Source organism: Leptonychotes weddellii, chromosome 3 (assembly GCF_054177405.1).
Source record: "Leptonychotes weddellii isolate Sample4059 chromosome 3, ASM5417740v2, whole genome shotgun sequence".
Lineage (NCBI taxonomy): Eukaryota > Metazoa > Chordata > Mammalia > Carnivora > Phocidae > Leptonychotes > Leptonychotes weddellii.
Genome location: NC_138371.1, coordinates 27,446,914 through 27,463,624, shown reverse-complemented (window position 1 = coordinate 27,463,624; position 16,711 = coordinate 27,446,914). Strand labels below are relative to the sequence as shown.

Here is a 16,711-nt window from a genome sequence, read left to right as displayed (position 1 = left end):
GGAGTACATAGGGGCCATCATACTGAGTTTTATAATAAATATTTTGTGTCATATAGAGTGCGATGACATATAATATATGATATAATCTGTATCATAAAAGGGAGGCTAGACAAATTACGTTGATTTCTATGTGTTTGTCTCTCTCAAGACCTCACCTATTACATTCCCAAGGAATAATAATTCTCTATTCTTAAAACTTACTCGCTGCTTAAAATTCCCAGAAGCAGAAGCCAAGTGGGGCAAAACAAGATGCTGAAAAGTGGCCCCATAGTTCTCAGGTTCTGTGGAACACCATTTGAAACCTTGGATAGTCCTCAAACATATAGTGTAGCCACATAAATGGAGGGAAGGATGAGCTCTAGACATCCCTTCCAGTCCTAGGATTCTGTGATGCCCAGAAGGGGGAAGGGAGACGAGTGAGAGTATGAGAAGTTGAATAGAGGGAAAAGAAAGGGACAGAAATGAATAGAGAAATGGACAGTTCCTTGGAGTTGAGGAAATGGCAACCAATGACCAACAAGTTTTAAAAAGAAAGAGAATGACCAAAAATGAGAGTTGAAGTGACCCATCAGAGCCAGAAGCTTGGCATTTTTTACAAATGCCAGTTACGCCTTGAGAAGCTTATGAAAAAAAGAGAGTTCTGGGCTAGGAAGTCTCCCATGATAGTTTTCCCACTATATAATCCCCCCATAGTCTCCCATTATAATCCACTCCCATGGAAATTTTCAACCTCTAAAAAACTCTCCATTCTATTAATAAAAAGAGGACATCTTTCATAAATTTATCATATTACACACTACAATATTCTGCCTTTCAAATCTCAGGTTAATTTTTCATGAATCACTTATGAAAAATACAAACAAACTTAAAATTCTATTTATGAGTCAGATGACAAACAAAGTAATGAGATTCTGTGTTATGGTAACTGTCACATCCTGTCTCAGCCCTGTTGTGTCTAAATGTTCGCTCTCTTATTAAGCTCCATTAGAGGGTTTTACAATACCAGATTGTTTATACGCTACTGGTTCTCTGCCGCCCGCCAGTAGGGCATGTTTCCCTCATTATTGCTGATGGTATCTTACACCGTTAGTGAGAGCTGGAATAACATTCAGCAGGAAGGCGGCATGCGCTCACTGAAATGCTTCTTTCCTATACATTTCCCAACGTGCCATTTTGAGTATATAGTTTTAAATTTGCGATTCAGTCTGACACCTTATGAGTGGGGAACTATTTTTCCCTTTGTTAAATTTAAATGACCCCTCCACTACCAAATTTATATTTCTGTAAACCTAATCCACAACCTCACATAGTCCCTGGTGAAATGCTTTCTCTCTCTTCCTCACTATGTGAAATTTAAAGTAACTAGTATTTGTAGCTTTCTTTATGGAGTACAAAAGCACTTTCACAATCCCACTGTGTTATCACCACTATCTTTCTTCCTAGTAAAGAAGAGGAGGAAACTAAATCTGATAGAAGAAAAACTCCTTCCCCAACTACCCCCTTAGTACATACCAAATTTCGACCCCAGGATGATCAGTTCAGTTCTGGCTCCAGTGTTATAAACCTTCCTTTTATATTTTTGTTAAAGATACACTGTTATTTTCTAAATTTTCTATAACAAGTATTTTTCATTAGATTTAGTAACCAAAAAGTTAAAGCAGAAAACAAAAATCAAATCACCCATTATCCCACAATCTAGACTTGACCATCCTTAACATTTTAGAGGCCTATTTCCGGTCTTGTCTCTGAGTATATCACTGTATATAAAATAGGTAATTTGTGTTTATGCCTAGTGCTGCCACATTTATATACATATGTAATATTTACAGGCATATATAAATTTTGGTTTCTTGCCTTTTTGTCATTGTACTGTGCTCTTTTCTTGTGCCAGTTAATCTTTCCAAAACCATCCCTCTTACTGGTTACGTAAAATACCGCTGCATAACTGTACCTTAATTTATGTAACCTTTTCCTTAATGCTAGACAGTTAGGGCATTTCAAAGTTTTCAGTGTTATAAATTACTCCCTGATAAGCACTTCTGTACATACATCTTCCTACACAGCTTGGATTATTTCTTTAAGATTCCTAACAGGGAACTGCATCAAGGGCTTACAACGTAGTGCCAACAATTTTCCAGGAAAATTGAAGCAATGCTTCCACCAGCAACATAAGAGACAGTTCATTGCACCCCATACCTGACAACATGGAATAGTGTCTCTTTTTCCCCCTGTAAATCTTTGCTAATTGGGTGAAAAACAGCACCTTATCATTTCACTTTGAACTTCTTAGCTTCCTACTGAGGTAAAGCATTTTTATGGAAGCTCAGGTCTGTTCCAAATTACCATTAAAAGTTTTCATTCTGTCTCAGCCTTGTTCCAATACCAGGAGGAACAGTTATTGGAATCAACCTCCGTTTCTTCCCTCAAAAAAATCTATTTGGATTTATCAAGATGTATTTGGATGCACGTTTTTATACCGCTCTTGACAAAAATGCATGATTACACACCTGGGTCTTTTAAGCACAGAACTAAGCCACATCTGTTTGGATCTGGTTTTAATCGACTAACCCTTACCCCTAATAGAATAGCATCCCTCTGAATAGGCAGTATTAGAAAAATAAGACCCTCACAGTAGCTAGTGAAAGAAATGTCACCTCAGGGTCTGGACATTGCTATGACAACCCAGATTCCATCTATCACCACTGCCATCAGCACGTGTTGCAGAGGAAACCCCTTTGCAATGTTTAATCTGAGAATTTTAATATTAAATGTATATTTGACATTGAAAGCTCACACCTTATTTGCTATTGTCAGGCTTAGTTGATAGACAGCTAGGTCAGTCTCTTTTTATAGTCCATTTCTGAGATGAAACTATAAATTTTGAAGCTAGGCTTCATCATTGCAGAGAGAAAAGCTTTTGCAGCCTATTGTTGAAATATAACATTTTATAGGATTTATGAGGTCCAGATTCAGGAAGATCATTTGCCAAGCACTTAAGGCTGGTTTTGCTGCCCTCTGCTTTTCTTCCCCCCCCCCCCCCGCCAAGCAAACAGATATAGGGGGGGAAATCCATTAGAAAAGAAAAATTATGAAGAACTTACTTGATTCAGTACAAATGTCAGCCTAAGAAAGAAAAGGTCCTGAGCATTTACTGTGAGGAGGCTCAACCATACAGGGCTGCTCCTTGGTGATAGGAATGCTGCTTGCTTCTGCAAATGAAGTGGCATTATATTTGTTTTGATATTAAATGAATGCCTCTGATTCTGAGCAGCCTTTTGAATTTATGCACAGAATACGAATCCTCTCCAACATGCTTCCAAGACTCTTTTTGAAATTCCATGATAGGACGAACTCTGTGATTTGGTCATATTCCATTTAGCTTGTTTTATTGCTGTTAATTTTACACCCAAAAATAGATTCTCTGAAACTTGAGATCACAGTAGCTGTCAGGTGGTCGAAAATGAAGAAAACCACCAGACAGTGTCAGATTTATTAAGCGCTGTAGAAGTACGAAATTAATTCAGCTCTTTGTCTTTGCAAGGTTCAGTGTCCACAAGCTGGATTTATCCTAATGGACAAGCAATGGAAGGAACAATAGTCAATTAGCTATCTCCTTAGCCAGACCACACGTTGTGGGAACGTGTGTAGGGTGAGCCACGGTGCACCTAGGCAGACCTCCAATTTGTTCATTTTGACTGCAAATGACTTAATTTAACATTTTTCTAACAAATGCATTAGGTAGAATGGTGACGTTTCCTTTTTAGTTTTTTTCCCTTAAAAGAATCACTAGCGGAAAACCATGTTAAGTAGGCTTCTCACTCCATTTGTTTTCAATCACGGTCCTTAATGCGTGCATTTCTGAGTCGCCTGTGACTTTTCCAAGCACCAAACCCCAGCAGGATGAATGTGGAATGGAGAGTTCTGATGCTACGTCTATTGGACCTCTTTGAAAATGTTTTATATGCATTGCATAGTGATTCCAGCGCTGGACCATCTACCTTGTGGTCCTTTTTTTTTTTTTTTTTTTTCATTTAGCATGACCAAATTTTGTATTATCGTCTTATTAGAGTTACAGTATGCACAAGACTTTGAAAGTAAAGTTTTGGTTTTAGGTCCCACGTGAACCATTTTTATCTCCCTGTAAAACCAAGGAATCATTTATCAAATTTATTAGCTGTGAAGTTCATCTCCTAATCGTGCCATTTGTCTCATGTTATTTTGTGGTTCCAGCATTAACATTTTTTCTCTCGAACATATTAACCTTTTGCCGTGTGTGTTCTGGTGGCATCATGAAAACATCTGTTGCTTGTCCCGGGGCCACCATGTTTCCCCATTTCTGTTTATTTGTGGGTGGATTCCAAGTTGGTGCCACGTGAAGATGCACTTCAAACAAAATTCAGTAACTATATGTCTGGCCTTTGTTGGTCAAATTGCAGGGTGTCAAGCCTCAACGTGAAGTCCTGTGGGAGGACTTAGTTCTGAACTCTGTAAATGTTCCCTTTTGCGCTTTCACTGCATGTGCCCCTTTAAAACAACAAGGAATATGCTTCAGGTTATTACGTGATTAGTTATCTAAACTATTTTATGAGCGAATCAGCACACCGGCACGGAGTCTGGCTTATGTATTTTTCCAGCGACTCTGAATATTCTCTTTGGTACAGAGTGGAGGATGTGTATGGAAACGTTACTCCTGAATTTTTTATAGGTTCACTCCCTTTGCCATGCTAGCTGCCGTCTCCCACAAAATTTGAGTCATACCTCAACTGTATGAATCCTCTTTTAATGTTCAGCTGCCCTGAAGTGTGCAGTCGTGGAATATGTCTAAACATCTCAAGTGGAAAAATTGGAGGCATTGGTTTTAACAAAAGCAATAAAATGGCTACAGCTGAAAAGCATTCTAGAAGTAAACAGACATCTTCCTTGTTGTCAGGCTCTTGCTCAGTAAAAAACACTTTAAAAGCACATGATGTTGGCCTCTCTTTCTTGTTCCTGTGTCTAGGGAGGTCAGAAGGAAGGAATTCAATTTTTATGGTCCCTAAGATTTCAGTATAGAGCCCTCCAGTGTGGGAACCAATATCCATCTGCCTGAATTACCGTTGTTGAACTATGAGTGTGTTTGCAAGGAGGTGAGTGTTCGTAAAACAGATGGAAAGGGAGAGGCTTTCTGGTTTCTCTGAGGGAGGTTTCCTAATTTTGTTCTTGAACCCTGGTGCAAAGGCCAGCACTCTGTATCCAGTAGACACTCAATAATTCCTTTTGGCCATCAGTAACCGGTCTTCGGGACCAGAAATATCCCAACTCAGGGCTGGACTCAGAGGGGTGTTGTTTGGAAAGCCCCAGTCCACCTCACCCAATCACGTACCAGGTCTCCAAGGCCCTTACGTTCTGCCATTTTCCCTCCTGGCATTGAAACTTGTCCACAGAGCATTAACTCACTTACAGAGACAGACATCCATACCACCCATGTTTTAAGGGAGATCAAAGCCTTGAGTTGAACTAGGGTTGAAGTTCTGGCATCAGCCTAAAGGCAATGGGTAAGTGCTAAGGGCTTCCCAGTTACCCTGAGAAAACCTACCTCCATGTCCTTCTTCCCGAGTCCCTAAATCCGTTTGCTAGATCCAACCAGTTTCTCCTGAAAATATGAATTGGCGGACTTCAAAATGGGGGTTGTTGGATTCTAAATTAACCTGGAGCATCAGGTTGAGAGCTAAGTTTTCTGCTGGACTGACTTCCTGGGAAGTGACTGTATCCCATTCATAACATCATAGTCCATTCTCTTTTCCCCGGAGCTGGACTTGACTTAACAACAAGAAGAATGCTTTTGACTTTACTGGATATAGAATGTAATATTTCCACTTGGCAGTTCTCCCTTTAGCCCTGCTCAAGATTTCAGCTACTTTGGCAGAGTACTAGCAAGTGATAGGCTTATTAGAAAACTTTATTAATCAGAGTGCCACTTGGCAATTAGGTTTTAATGAGAATGAGGAACTGAATTTAATTCAAAGTTAAAGGTCAGCAAATGGTGCTAGCCTACCTTTTTAAAAGGTCTGAGTTTGGACATTCTCCGCTTTTGGACAGTTTCACCTAGAAATGTGCATGCCATATTTAGTATGAAATAGCATGGAAAAGGTTTCCAATAGCCCCGTTTCAGCACAGATATATTCCATGAGCATTAATAAGCCAAGTGCATTGCCACTTGCCTAGGCAGTTCTTATGGGAGTGGATGGCACCAAGATGTTACAGCAATTGCTGGCTGAAAATAGGAAGCCATGAAAATATGATGCAATGGACAGAACTTCAAAAATTTGTCATTTCTTTAAATAGTGAGCTATCTGTGCAATGCCTAGAAATGGCAGAGTAGCTTGCACAAAACCATGAGGGATGGACTTGTATTCAGCTTATGAGCCTGGGAAGGAGGCTCCAGGCAGCCGCTGAGGTGCTGCTGAGTGGTCGCAGCCCTGCAACCTCTCCTGGACACACTCCCCGCCCCCAGGCCTATACCCTCCCCCACCCTGAAATGGCACCATGGTTTCTCCCTTTTCCTTACCACTTCTCCTGGCTCACTTTGTCAAATCACTTTTTTGTTTTCAACTCCCACAAAAAAATTTGTTTGTTGACTACATTCCAGGTGAGGGCAATGTACCAAGTTCTACAGAAGGCACAAGAAGGATCATTGCTTAGCCACGAGTGGTTGGGGATTAAACAAAAAATTTAAACTAAATAAAACATATGAATGATCATAATGCCATGAAGAGGAAGGTAAGGGCCATGATAAAGGTACAAAGTACCATGGGGACTCCCAAGGCAGGAAAGACTATCTTCTGCCAGGAAAGGTCCATAGAATAGCCTATGCTTGGGACAAAATGCTTCTGAATTCATCTGTTTCTCTCCACCTCCACGACCACCACCTAGGCCAGTCTCCCATCATTCCTCACTTGTATTTCTGCAACCACCTCTCTTCTGTCTCCTACGGAACAGCCAGAGTTGTCTGCTAAATATTTAAATTAGATATGTTCCTTCCTGGTTCAAAATCTTCTAATATCATCTCATTTCACCCGAAGTCAAATCCAAAGATCTGCCCAGATCCTGCAAAGCATGTATGATTTCAGCCTTGCCAATCTCTTTGACCTTGTCACTTACAACTTTATCCCTTGAGAATTTAGCTCCAGCCATACGTACTTTCTTTCTGTTCCTTTAGCTCATCAAAGTCATTCCCTCCTAATTGAGGGCTTGGGCTTTAGCTATTTTCTCTCTCTAGAATGCTCTTTACTGAGATGCTTCTGGATGGTTTCTACTTATAATTCATACCTTTGCTTCAAAGAGAGAGGCTTTTCTTGACAACTCAATCTAAAGTAGCCACCCAGTGGCTATCTTGTCACCATATTGTATCTTAAGAATCTGGGTGGCACTTACCACTGCTTGATATCTTTTCCCATTGGTTTGTGTATTGTCTCCCCTACTAGAATATAAGGCCCTGAGGTTATGCATCTTGTGCTCCTCCCCTCCATATTCCTAGGGTCTAGAAGCATCGTTAGTGAATAGGAGGTGCTCAGTAAGTATTTGCTGAGTGAATGTAAGAATCTTGAAGGATTTCCCAGGTAGAGATTCATTCCTTTAGTTGCTCTGCCAAGCACTGACATGGGAGAAACACCTGTGAACATGTTATATAAAGCCCCCACTCTCACACCTTATATTCTTCTAGAGGTAGGCAGACAGAGATAAAGGAACAAATAAATAGCGAAGATCTGTTCAGAGAGTGATCAGTGCTACAAGGAAACAGACAAGCTGACTGGGTAGGGAGTGACTTGAAGGGTCTTCAGACTAGGTGACCAGAGAAGCCGCCCCTGGCAAAGGAGACCGTGCCCTGAAACACTTGAGGCAGAAGAGCTGTGACAAGCTTGGGCTGTCCAAGGGATAGGGGAAATAAGAAGGAAGCTGCTGAGCACAGTAGGGTATGGTCAATGACAGATGAAGCTCAGAGGGAGACAGGGTCCAGTTCAATGAAGAGCGACCACGTGGACCTTGGGGAGTGGCTTGAGACTGAATCCACACATAATGACAAGATAGTGGATGTTTTTAAAGTAAAGACTGCTATCATCTTAATTATATTGTTTAAGAAGGAGGAGACATAATTACAGGTGGAAAAGGTAGTATGGACAAAGGCATGGAGGAAGGGGTGTGGGTAAAAGCTGAGGGTGAGTTTAGGGAAGAATAAAAGTTTCCCTAAAAACCAGACTGCAAGTGGGGCCAGAGGGGAGGAAGGCTGGCTTGGAGATGTAAGGCAATGGGAAGAGAGCAGAGAGGTTCTTAAAGCAAGAGAATGACTCGAGCAGGGCTGTGCCTTAGGAGGGCTAACCTGGCAGCTGATTAGAACAGAGTCCCAGCCGAGAAAATAGTTGCCAAGCTGTTATCATGGTCCAAACAATGAGTGTATGAACTAAGCTTATAAGAAGGAATGCTTGGGGAGGGGGCGCATATTAGTAGAGGCAACTGATTACAACCGATCGGATGTAGTATACATGAGAGAAAAGAAGCTAACAATAATATAAAAAATATTGATACCAACGGTAGCTTGCTCATTGAGTCCTTCTCAAGTGCCAGGCATCATTCTGACTACTTTAAATGCAATCTCTCTAAGGTCTTACTATCGTTATCCCCATTTCACAGATAGAGAAGTTATATAACTTCCCCAAGGTAGCCTGTCCTCTGAATGCTAATCACTGTTTCAAGCCTGATGAGCATGAAGAAGGAACTAAAAAGCCAGGACGATAGGAGGGAAAGTGGATTTTAGGGGAGAGGTAAAGAGATTGTTTCTGGAGCAGTCGAGTGTTAAGATGTTGGTACATTTCAGGTGCATATGTGGAGCAAGGACTGAGCATGGTCTTTGGAGTTCCCTTGAAGTATCACAGCTAGGGATGCATATCTTCATGTAGGAAGGCTGTGTTGAGGACTTGTCCCAAGTGAGGCACTCCAGTGATCATCTGTGGAATTGATGGCTCAGTAAATGAGTGAACATGAGAAGGAATATAAGAATCACAGCGCAAGGAGTCAACAGTATCCCCAGGGGCAAAAATTTGGGTAAGAAGGGGTTAGAGAATCTTAGAGAAGGCTGGTGTTTAGAGGGATATTGAAAGAAACCGACGAGATTGAAGAAGTAAGAAGGAAACAAAGAGAGAATTGCAAGAGACTTGCTGCCCAACGTCCAGTCCCGCAGGGAGGCTGGGGTCTTGCGCAGCCTCCAGAGAGCAGTTTCGGCAGTGGTGAAAGTGCACACCAGATTGTCATCAACCCAAAGGAGAGGATGGAGATAACAAAAGGAGGCCACAGACCATTCTTTTCAAAAGTCTAGTGAAAAGAGGGAAAGAGAGAGACAGAAGGCAACAGCTTGAGGGGCGAGTAGGGGCTCCTGGACAGTAACACTTTGTAAGGGGTTTTGTTGCTATTGAGAGACAAGAATGAGGAATAGAGTCTTCTGGGTCCCTGCAGGAGTGCGAATGTCTATACCTGTGCTGACACGGGCAGTGGGGGCCCGATCTGTGTAACAGCAGGATTACATCAAGCCGTAGGCACCACTTAATTCAGAGCCATGCCCTGGCAGAAACTCTCCCAGGGTGGGTACATGGGATCATAGCCAGCTGGATTGACTTGGTGATACCCTCATTTAGATGAGGGTAGAAAGTACTGATGTCATCATGCTGCTGATTTTATAGAGAAGCAAGGCTTATTTCCCCACTGACAAGAATTTGTGGCACTCAGCAGCTGTTTAAAAAAAAAAGAGGTTCCCTCCACCCCCTTCTTCAGACTTCTCTGGACTTACATCTGTCTTCCCAGCTGTGAGCTGCTGAATTCCAGGGTGCAAACCCAAGGGACATAAGTGGGAGGGGCATACAAATAATGATTACATGCTGCTTAAATATAAATCTTGGTTTATTGTGTGTTCATGGGCACACGCCTTCAAATTCAAGCGTGCGCCTCTCTCTCTCTCCATATCTCTCTGTAAACTGTGATGGTATTAAGCATATGTTTTAATAAATATTTTGTTTGCTCTATTCCCATTAATATTCATAGGGAATGGAGCACTTTGGGTTTTGTGATTTCTAATAAACATTGATGGTGTTACTAGTTTGTACTAAGCATTCAGTATGCTCCATCAAAATGGCAGCTCTAATTAGGTTCCTTGAATTAGCTAATGGATTTTGAGAAAGATGGCTTAGAAAGCTCTTACAGCTGTCCAAGATATTCCTGCCATGGCAGAAAGACAAAAGGCCCCTGGAAGCTACAGACTTCGGAGCTTTAGAAATGCAGCTGACAGTTAAAAAGATAAATTACATTCATATTTTTCCAGTGAAAGTCCTAATACTGAATTAATGTTATTCCTGTAGTGAGCATCCATTAAGAAGCTCATTTTATTATAAGGATGCATTTTGACCATTAGCTCTTTTCTTTGCCCCCTCCCCCTCCCCACTCTCCTTTTTCTCCCTCCAATTCCCCAGATATTTTGGATATAGTATTAAAAAGCTTCTTTGAAGAAGAGGAGATAATTCCCCTTCTTTTTGTAGTTTATAAATTTAGAAGCTCTCTTAGATATACAGGAACATTCAGTTAAAAAAAAGTCAAGGTAAGTAATAAAGAAATAATATAGTGATTCAATTTAAGCCTTCTGGCTTATATTTTATGCAGAACTTGGGAGGAAAAAAAAGCTTCTAGCTAGTGGGCTTGTTTACACTTGGATAAAAGATGATTTTGTTGTTGAGTAGGAACTATCTCAAAGAAAACGTGATACCTCCTTCTTTCATCTTAATGTAGAATGCGCAAAATAACGCAATGCCATTCAACAAGTTCTTCAGCTTCCCTTACATTTCTTCCTTTAACAAATGATGAATTGATGACATCTGAATGACTATACTCAATACATCTGCAAAGAGGGAGAAAAAAAATTGTTGTTAGTGGAATGAATAGTAATAAAGTTCATGACAAATAGCATAATTCAGGAAAAACATACAGTCACCCACAAGCATCTTTTAGCTGGATATGTGAATACTCATTAACTCTCTAACTGTGCCCCACATAGCATTTTGCTTTCAGTTTATTCACTTGGAAAACCAATACCTGTTACTTTTTAATCTGAAAAGTTACATTTCTCTAAGAACACAGTAAATCCTTTGGGGGAATGTTTCCTGGGTCGTTAAGTCTCAACCATCCAAATTCTGTTTTCCCCCATTTGAGTCGTTGTAGCGCTTCTGTTTTTCTAAGTCCTGCCTGCCTTTTGGCCTTCTTTCTGCTCATTAGTACCTTAACCAAATGAGGGGCTGGGCATGGAATCGAATGTGCAACTTAAGTCAATTAATTGGGGGATTGTTTACAGCTCTGGGAAAACATTCACTGGGAAAGAAACTAAAGTTGTTGGTTTAAATGAGAATTTTCGAAGTCATCTGTAGTGCCTATTTTTCATGTCCTTCCAAACCTATTTCTGCAGATAACTGAGAGCTGACTAAAATACTGTTGCCAGTAAAGCTTTTGGAACTAGGGAAGACGTAAGAAGGAATAGAGTCAATACAACATATAGGTTACAGATCAGACAGCTGCTTTGCCTCAGTATGTTATGAATAAAACAGGAAAGCATTGTTATATGAAGTGCCGGGGGGGGGGGGGAAGATACTCGATTATTCCCCACACGTGACTTTGCCATGATGGATAAAAGGCGTAATTGACATCATGTTTATTGAAAAAACTAGCAACTGTCACACTGTCGAGAGGCTACTGAAAGCTGGCGGAAGGCATGTTTTTTATTCATTTTCACTGTGGGTTATTTATAGAGTTCAATTGTCAGTAGCATAGTGCCTAATTTCCCCTCTTCTTTGATAGTCGACGACTCATTCACTTTTCAGATCAAGAAGACAGCTACAGATTGCTCCATGGCAGACACTCAGGCACTACCATTACCTCGCCTGAATGGAGCAATAGCTATTTATTAATTAAGATTCTGTGACTACTTTCCCTTAAAGTGCCAGTGAAAATAAAAGTCTTTGTCAACCCATAATGGGTTGGTTTCATTGGCTTTGTTTTGTTTTTTTAACTTTTTGCCCTCTGATTTGGCAGCCAGTGCCCTGTTCCTAATGGGAAATTTATCACTATATTAACAATGCGTCATGCTTCATCACCGGCTAATGTTCCTGGTTAAACAAGAGCTCTCTGGTTTGGGAATGTTCGGTTTTCAAGTTGGAAGAAAGGCACAAAGTCCCATTGCCTTGAAAAAAGTGGCCCTCCAGGCACAGTACCCAACAATCAGGGAAATAGACATAGAAGATGACTTTTGCCAATGGTTTGGTCAACCATGTAGCTTCAACTCTATACACACCCAAGAAGTGATAGAATATAAGTGAAAGAAATACCCACCGAGGTCAGCTGGTTCCTTTCACAGTGATGAGATGTGGGGTCAGAGACAGTAAGATTCTCCCAGGGTTATCCTGATAGAGAGAATAACTCTGATGGTGACTCCTACCCTATTTGAAATCCTCCAGTGATTCCCCATCATTGTCCCTTCTGGAAAGATTGGCAGGTGGAGCTGTTCAAGTCCTACCAGCTCCGTTTCCCAGAATTTCTCCCCCCATCTTCTACACTTCTGCTGTACCTGACCATGTGCCCTTTCGTGTTGCCATCCCTTGGGACCCGAGTTGCCTTCCACTGGCATACCCAGTCCCCCACTCCTTATCCTTGCTCTCTTTTTCTCCTTCAGGCCTTTCCTGGCCTCCACAAGCAGAGCTAATCACCTCTCCTCTGAGCTACTGCAGGACTTCATTAGCCTTCATGATACTTCCTCAGAATAATTGCCACATTGCACTGTAATTATTTACTTATATCTCCATCTCCCCCAACAAGACTATGAAATCCCTGAGGGTCGGGTCTGGGTCTTAATCACCATTACATCACCAGGGCCAGGGACACGGCAATATTTAAGATAAATAAATATAAGTTGAAATAAATGTACACATCTGAAAACATTCAGAGGATTATTGGAAAACTTTTATAAAAATAGTTGATCTAAGTTTGGTACCAATTTATTACTTTCTATTCCATGCTGAAAAGAAAATCACCATGCTCCTAAAAAAGATTTGGAAGAATCTGAACATCTTTTAAAAACAACTGGAACAGTCCATAGGAGATAACAATATACATTGTCTCTATCCCATAAATCCCTCATGTCAGGAGGTCAACATGAGGTTAGAGGGTCACGAGAGCTCACTTTACACCCAGGTAAATGAGAGCTGTGGGATATTCTTGGATCTGACACCCTCTGGGACCTAAGTATATGTTAACTTTTCATGTGGCTCTTTGAAACTGAGAAGCTATTTGGATTGGGTAATTATTATAACCCTATTTAAAACTGCCGAAGAGCTCAGCATTCATGCTTATAGGTGTAAAAGGAACGAAAGGAATTAAGGTAATATCAAAACATGTTCTCAATAAGTTCTTGGACTTAATTGCTTTTATGCTAATCATATCAGAATACTGCATATCGAATTCTGTGTTTATGAGCTCTTATGAGTTAGCACCATATATGTGATAATTAGGATCTGCCCCACAGTCACATCCGTATGTGACCCATGCGTTCATGGTGGCTGTTTGGACAACTTATTCTATATGCCTTTACTGCGTATGAAGGGAAGGACTAGCTTACGTATCGCATACATTTAGAAGGTTTTGTCTCCTGACATTTAGTATGAGCTCCTAATCATAATCTTCAGCTGCTTTCATTTGAAAAATGGGTTTTTTAAAAATATTTTTTTCTCTTTGTCACCTTAATTATTTTCTCAACCCCTTCTCTTGGAAGGGGAAAAAAAAGTCTTGTAATGTGAGTAAGTAATTACTGTTTTAATCTACTGACATTTGGTTACCACAGCATACAATAGCCTTTCCTGACTGATATTATCCTCTAAAAAAACCCAAAAAACAAAAACAAAACAACTACCATCCATGCACTAAATCATTTAGAATCTCTAAAATTCTGTAGTCAATTAGGCTTTATTTCCTTATTGTCTGAAAGGAAAGGTCAAGATGTCCAGCTGTCAGGAATCAGTGGCCTTTGATGGCATTCCACGATCCCCTGGGAGAAGACAGACCTTCTATGTTGTTTCCTCTGAGGAGGAACGAATTTCACAGGGGCCTATGGAAGTCCCAAGGTTTTATGGCCTGCAGCCCACAAAGGCTGATTTTTCCCAGAATTGACCCTGAAAGTTTAATCCACATCTAAATGTCAGATATGTATTCCTAAAACTCAGGCTGTGTTTGATTTAAGCCTAGAATGTAATAATTTTATCTTGCAAGTCCTGCAATTATTGGTGAGAATTTCTTTGGGAAGGGGTGTGTGTGTGTGCGTGTGCATCATTAATTTGCTCAAGTACTGTATAAGCAACAAAAGTTTATTTCTATTTAAGTCATTTTCATCCAACTCAAGAATGTGAATAAGAGTCAAAATAATACAAGTTTTATAGGTTTCTTCCATTTACCTTTTTATCAATGTTTTGCTAATTTTTTTTTTGGACCATAAAGCTGTTCAAGAAAACTTGTAATGTTTAACGTGGAATCATGTCTCAAGGTTAGTTTCTAGAGCCATTAAAGGAGATGAAAGTTGTATATAGTCAGAATTAACCTTGAAAAACACTTTTGAAGAGTGCTCTATTGGACCCTACCTATAATCTTTCACTGTACCCATCCAACACAGTTTCTTTTAGCACTGCATCAGATAGCTATTCCATTGGTTGAACACCAGCTGAAGTGTTTGGTTCACATATAAGGGGCCAGGTTGTATAAGTCATGCATATCTTAAAATACTGGAATCCTCGGGGCGCCTGGGTGGCTCAGTTGGTTGGGCGTCTGCCTTCAGCTCGGGTCATGATCTTAGGGTCCTGGGATAGAGCCCCACATCGGGCTCCCTGCTCGGCGGGAGGCCTGCTTCTCCCTCTCCTACTCCCCCTGCTTGTGTTTCCTCTCTCGCTGTCTCTCTCTCTGTGTCAAATAAAAAAAAAAAAAAATACTGGAATCCTCTTCAGCACAATGTGAAGCAGACAATGAGAGACACTTGGGAACTGACACCAACTTAGGGAAACCAACTCAGTTCATGTTCCCCACCACATGTTCATTATATGGAAGGGCCAATGGAAACACTATCACTATGTAAATTGCTGTTTGCCCCAGGCCCTCATTTTTGTCTAAGCTTAAAGATTTGGTGCATCAGTTAAATACAGTTAAATGGTACAATGTCCCTATACCTCAGCCATGTAAGAACAGCTGTAACTACTTGAATTATAGTACAGAGCATGGTTTATTTATCATCTTTAACAGAAGACATAATGGATTCACAGTTCCAAATTGGTCCAAATGTATTTTTCTTCGCATCTATGCATGCTTGTTTTGCAAAGATGTAGAGTAGAAATGAAGGGCTACTTTTTCAGCCCTCCAGCATGAACTTTTCAACCACATTTTAAAATCTTTCTTAAGAAACAAAAATTGCCATATGAAACACTTGATAAATTCCTTCTGTGACCCCCACATACTTTGTGTTGTTAATAAAATTGGCAAAATATTTCAAGGCTTTGTGTATCACATGCTTATACATAACTTTGAGTGTGTCCAGTATTTGTGTAAACCACTTAAGGCTCAAAAACACTGCACTGCATTGGAAATATATTAGAATGCTATTCAAAATATGAATAACTCAAATGGGTATTTTGTGATTAGTGGCAAAACTGGCTTCTGAAATTTGAACACAGCCAGAAGGTCATTGTACTGTATCAGAATAATGCAATTATGTGTTACGGGCTTCTGATGACGAGTTGAAGCTGTGAATAATAACTTGTGTGTTGTTGAATTGTGGATAACAGTGTCACTCCAAAGAAATTTCCACTTTTGCTGGAAATGGGAGATAGAGAAGCAGAATGTTCTGATTAGAGAGGGGCCTCGCGTTGTCTCAAGTGATAAAGAGCAAAGGTAGAGCAATGCCTTTTATCAAAAAAGGAGATGACATTGATCTGGTGAGATTCTCAGTCACAACAATCAATCACAGGGGAGAAAGTTGTCCTTCATGCATCAGTGATATTACTTTCAACAGTAAATGGTAGATGTGGTTCGTGGTGTGAGCGGAAATGCCTACCATTATGCAATCAAAAGTGCCAAGGGAAGGGGGCCTTTATTTCCACTAAGGTTTGATTCATTGGGGTCAAGGTCCAGTCCAGGGTTAAGATTTCCAGGACAAATCTTCAAGCTATAGGAGTCGGAAGGTCAGTTCCACCAACCAAGGGATGGAAATACCAAGACGAGAATCTTAAAGGGAACAGATGCTAAAAGCAGAAAACATGTTGAGAAAGACAAAAGGTCAGACTCAGGTTGCCATGGCAAAATCAGGAGCCCAGGTAGGCCAAGTCACATTGTCAGATTGTGGCATCTGGGTCAAAATGCCACAGGCAGCCTCGGGATGGCTGGGGCAAGGACCACATTCCGGATTACAGGCTGAGCTAATACATCATTGCCTGTGGTTTTATCATTGTCTTTATGACCTTACTTGCTTATCAACTTCTCTGGACCAGTGTTTCAGCCTCTCCACAGGATCCAGGCATAAGGAGTAATTTTTTCTGAGCTCTTAGAAATGTATACAGGTACATACTTTTCAAAGTTATGCATTAGCATAAGCACATTCTTTTTTCCAAATTCTGCC

At 40.6% G+C, this 16,711-nt stretch overlaps 1 protein-coding gene across 4 annotated transcripts in view; it reads left to right on the top strand.

Moving 5' to 3' along the window:
• Positions 1 to 16,711, top strand: part of PARD3B (par-3 family cell polarity regulator beta) — a 985,082-nt gene that overhangs the window by 860,844 nt on the left and 107,527 nt on the right. The gene's annotated exons all lie outside the window — the stretch shown is intronic.